Source organism: Cupressus sempervirens, chromosome 10 (genome assembly GCF_028749045.1).
Source record: "Cupressus sempervirens isolate cs-2001-9-10 chromosome 10, ASM2874904v1, whole genome shotgun sequence".
NCBI lineage: Eukaryota > Viridiplantae > Streptophyta > Pinopsida > Cupressales > Cupressaceae > Cupressus > Cupressus sempervirens.
In genome coordinates, this window is record NC_143127.1 from 91318830 (window position 1) to 91324829 (window position 6000).

Below are 6000 nucleotides of genomic sequence, written 5' to 3' on the forward strand. Positions count from 1 at the left end.
AAGTGACATAGTAGATGATAGTAAGCAAGACAAACCTCCAAAGTTTCTTTATGGAGTTGGGTGCATAGTAAGTCTTACTCTCCTTAACTAGGGCATTTCATTCTTCATCATCTCTTGGGAACTCCTCAACAATAGCCTCAGAAATCTTCATGTCTCTATAGTCCCCGCTATAGGAATTATTGTGACTTGGGAACAAGGTTTTCCATAACAGTAACCCTGCTCCCAAAAACATCCAGTGTCTCTTTGTTCCAGTTCTTGAGAAAAAGCTTAGTAACGTCAAGGTTTCCCCTGTGTAGCCTCTCCATGAATGGTGTTAGACCTCCATTATGTAATATCTCCCAAAACCTAGTTCTTCTTCACCACTTCTCACAGTTGGAAAGCTCCCTACATCTTCATTGGCCACCCACGCTATTATGTTGCAACTCTCAAACCAAATATTGAGAAGAAACATAGATATTTGTGCACCATACATTGGTTGTAAATGATGATAAAGGAAAGAGTGATAAAAACTCCCCCTCAAAATGTGTGAGAAAAAGGTGAATTCATTACACTTCTTGTCCTTGCGATGCAACAACTACCTCGTAATCACAAAGCCCTCACCTCTAGGTAGTATCGACATCATTGGGAATTCTGTCTTCTTTGCCATTTATCAAATTATAATTAATACTTGAAATGATGTCTATAGGGAGGGTCATGTCACCCTCCCAGATCACCTTTATATCAATTCTAACTGCTACATTAGGTAAAGAGTCAGCAACTATGTTGGACTTTGTATACACAAAATAGTTGTCCATAGTGCTTAGGAACCCTTTAGTCTCTCAAATTATATCATCAATAGTCCAAAAAGGATTTGAGATCCCTTTCAAATAATCAATAATATTTTTTGAGTCATTCTCCAACCACATATTAGATATACCCATGTCCTTAGCCATTCTAGTATCTAGTCATTGTTGCCTTCGCACAGTGATTGATCTTCTTTCCCAAGGGAAGCACCACCACCACAAGGCATTGGCCAAAATGAAATTTTAACACTCCCCCACACCTAGCCATCCCAGGGTATCCCTCAGAAGCCCCGTGAAAGTTAGCCTTGGCCCAATCAATAGGAGGAAAAAGCCATATGTTATCCCTTCTTTTGTAGTCATTAGGGTTAGCTTTAAACATAGATTCAATCACCAGATTTAAGTTAGAGAAACCACCCCCAAAATAGCTAAGATTTTCCAGGACAACATTAACAGTATTAAAGTAGACCACATTAGAAGAAGAAGATCTATCTCTTAAAATCATGTTGATGCTCCAAATTCCCCATAAAATATGAGGAAGAGAGGGGGTCTAGAAATGTTTAAAGTCATTGGAAGGGCTAAAAGAAAGGGACCACTGAACAAAGCATTCAAACATGCTAGAGAGAAGAATCCAGAGGAAGTTGAGCTCACCAAAGAAGAAAGACTAAATTTCTTTGGAAAAAGGATAGTTGATAAATAGATGATTGACAGATTCAACGTCAGCACAACACATGGTTGTTCATGTGGATATAGGAGAAGTCTAGGTGGGTGGGGCTGGGAAGTCGGGTTGGGTCATATAATAAAGAATGGAATCGGATATGCTTCGATGGCGTGTGGCCCTTATAATAGTAGGTGGATAAGTCCTACATGTGAATGCACATGCAGGGTGGTGCAGAATCATAGGGTCCCCTTCTGGCCACATGTTCAAGAGATAAAATCCCCTCTTACACAAATTATCTACAATAAGAACTATATTCTGAAGAAGGATCCAAAAAAAGTATTTAGTTTTGGAATAAGACTAGTGATCTACACATTCACCTAGCATGGGAGAGAATTAGGATAATAGATAAGAGATGATAAGTTGAGTCCACAAAAAAGGACCCAAAAGGAGAAGAAGCCTAGACAAGGACATCTGACCTATCACCAATAAAAATGGAAGAGAGAATAGACATCATGAGTGCCAACCGGGGGGAAACCTTGCATAATTTCACCCAAGGACCACCCTACCAATAACTATCAACATAAGTACCATATCTCACTGAGCAAGTATTTGTCCACACATTAACATCCTCATAATTAACCAATTTGTCAATCGAAAGCCAATTGTTCTCCCAAAAACTGATTAAGCTCCCATTATCAACCTTCCATTTCATATCCATCAAAGCAATGCCTCTAGCTTTCAAAATATTGTTCCAAATGGAAGAACCATTTAGAAAAATATTAGAAAACAAGAACTCCTAAAATGAGAGATTTTTGTAGAGATACTTAGAAGCCGAATATCTCTCTATCCTCACTTATTATTAAAAATTCTCCATACCTACTTGGCCATTAGGGCTTCGTTAAAGTCTCTTATCTTTCTTATACCCAAGCCTCCCCTATTCTTAGGAAGGCATACCTTATTCCAGGATATAAGATGGAGTCTTTTATGTTCTTTAATTCACTTCTTGATCCTTTCAATAGCCACCACAAATTTAGAAGGAATAGAGAAAAGACTAAGGGCATATGTAGGGAGATTCTAAAGGGTAGACTTCATGAGTTGAAGTTTACTAGTTTAACTTAGCAACACACCCCCTGCCATCCATCCAACTTCATATTGAATTTGTTAATCAGGATGCTCCAAAATAATTCGGGTGGTTTGAGCCCAAGAGGAAACCTCAAGTAAGTAGTCAGAAGGTCTTCAATATTACATTCAAATATTTCAGCAATACAATGTTGTTTATCAAGGGGAGTATTCATAAAATACAAAGAGATTTTCTCCTATTTAATCAGCTACCTAGAAGCCATACCATAGAAATTAAGCACCTTTTTTTTAATGTTTTTGGCCTCCTTGATAGTAGCAGATCCTCCAAAGATTATATCATCAACAAATTGTTGGTGAGAAAAAATGATACCAACAAAGGTTGAATTAATCACCTCTAAAATCTTTGAGGTAATACTAGCAGATATTAGCCTCCCCAAACATTCATGAACAATAACAAAGAGGATAGGAGATAAATAGTTGCCCTGTCTTAGACCCCTAGAGACTTTAAAGAAGGCAAAAGGAGATCCATTGATAATAACTACCATGGACACATAAGAGACAAGTTGGAAAATCAATTTATAAGATTTTTTTTATCAAATTCCAATCAACACGATCATAAGCCTTGGACAAGTCCAGCTTGAGGAGATAACCTTGGTTCAATAAAGCTTCCAAAGAATGAATAAATTCACAAATCAATATGATGGAGTCAAGAATCTTCCTACTCAAGATAAACCAGACTATTGGTGAGAGATAATTAATGAGAGCAACACAAGAAGCCTAAGAGTGAGCACTTTGGATATAATTTTTTTTACACAAATTGCATAAGATGGTGGGCTTGAACTTATCCATGGAATCATCCCTAGCCACCTTCAAAACAAGGACAAGGAATGTCACATTAATTTCATTCAGCATACTTCTGGATACAAAAAAAATCTTCAACTGCTTTTGTAACATCCATCTTAACAATATCCTAGAAATGCTAAAAAGGGAACATAAGAAAACCATAAGGACCTGGAGCCTTATCCCCTACAAATGAAAAAAGAGCCTTTTCAATCTCCTAAACATTATAGATAGCCCATATGAATTCATTTTGCTCTCTACTAATAACATATAGAATAGTGTTGAGAAGCCTATCTTGGTCATGAAGTCAAAGGTTAGTGTTAGAAAAGAGTAACTCAAAGAAGAATATTTTAGCTTTTGCATTAATCTCTCTCTCATCCCAAATGGTAATATTATTCTTGGCCAATTTAGATATTATGTTGGTCTCACGATGCTTGAGAGCAGTCAGATGGAAAAATCTAATGTTTCTATCTCCCTCCTAAGCCATTACAATATGGACCTTAGTTTCCAAAAAACTTCCTCCTCTCAGATGATGTCATGACATTTAGATAAGATATCCTTCTCTTTTAGGATTCTCTCCAAATCATAACCCAGTTGTTGGATCTCACCTTAAATTTGATTTATATCCATTAGAATGTCAACTTTTGATTCAAAAATGTTATCAAAATTAGTTTTATTCCACTGCCTAATTTTATATTTGACATTACTCAAATTCTTGGCAACTCTGAATATAGATGTCCCATTAATTTTGATACTAGTGTATCTTTCTCTTTAAGGTCAAGTGGCTTAGCCAAATGCTTTTCAAACCTAAACAAAAAGTTCCTCTTTTGGTCCAAGTGATCGAGTATCAAAGATATAGGAGAGTGGTTAGAACCAACATTGGCCAAGGCAAACAAGGAGCATTTTAAAAGAGAAGTCCAATTAAAATAAATTACATCTTTTTCCAATCCAACCTAAATACACTCCTCCCCGAGTCTCCAATTAGACCAAGTAAAGTCAACTCCTTGAATTTCCACATCAATAAGAGGTAGCTCATTAATGAAACTCATAAGTTCTAGCCTACTATCCAAGTTAGCAGCTAAGCCTCCCTTTCTCTCATTTTCTCTCTAAGGGGAGTTGAAATCTCCCATAATGATCCATTTATTTCTTTCCAAAGAACTAATACCCTAATTCTATCCCAGTATTTGGATCTTCCCCTTTTCTAATTGGGAGAATACACATTAGTAATGGTCCAATTATCACTATATTAAATATTAGTAAAATTGATAAAAATGATATTTCCTTCTTCATACAAGAGTTCACCTTTGATTTTAGTAGCATTCCAAAAAATATCAAGGCCCCTAGAGGCACTTTTTGAACTAGATCCAATAACCACAAATTTCTTAAAGACTTTCAAACTTTCCACTCTATCCTTAGTCATTTTAGTTTCCTTAATCAACACAATATCAGGCCTATGGTCTCTGATCCAATTTATCAAAACATCTTGCTTATGTGGTCCATTATGAACACAGATATTCTATGATATCAACTTCATTTTCTCTTAACAACACAGGCATCCTAGATGGTCAGGTGGTTACCATCTACAATACTCTTACTTACCTCTTCTTCTCTAATTGAGATGACCTTTATTATGCCTAATGTTCTTGGTTTATCCCCCATATCTACTTTATTCTTACTTCTTGTAGCAATCAGTGAAGACAAAGTTGGTGAAGGATCCCTGTTATTCTTTTTTGTGGACTTCTTCTTGGAACCATTTTCCCATTACTCCTTAATAGAAGTCTCCACACCTTCACACTGCATAAATAAGTACTCCACATTTCTAGCCAAAGGAATTGCCATGGTCATGTCCTTATTACCACCCACTAACTTAGAGATAGGGATATTAGAGCCCTCTAAAATGTTACATGGTTTAGAATATACAAAAGGGAGGAGAATCGACATTACAGTTTCCATCGACTCTCTAGTCAGATGAATTTCCACTTCCTCTAGAGATTGGTCCTAAAAAAATTTAGGAACAAAAAATATAATAACCAAATCCATTTGAAAAAAGTTAGATGATTCTTAGTCACCCTAACCTTGAGAAGAAGCCTCCACATCCTTCTCTTCTTTGTGGCTTTCTTGAGGGGCACATGTAGGAGTAGCCTTTGATCAAGCCAAGTTTTTTGGGTTTAGACCAAAGCTCACATTCAGAAGCTTTAAAGATCCTTTGGTCTCTTGAGTCACATCCCCAACTTTTTAATCCTTACCCATATCAAGACCTTCCTTATCAAGGTCCTTATCCTTGTTATTGGTATCATCTTGAGGTTTCTCCATTACCTTCATTTTCTTATTCTAGGCTTTTTTTGGTGCCTTTCTAGATTTATCTTTTGCAATCTTTTGGAATATGACTCACAATTTTGCAATGAAAGCAAGTAAACATGACCCTAGTCTCATAATCTATTTTTTGCATCCATTTTCAAAGATTAGAATGGATTTCAATAATCTCTAGCATATTCTTATCCTATTCCACCCTGATACAAATCCTAGCATAGGTAAGTCTCATTCAGGATGTCATCACAGGGTCAATAGAAAGGAGCTCACAAAGAACTAGTCATCCCTTTAAAGATGTCCTCATACCAAAATTCTAGTGGAATCTTAGGA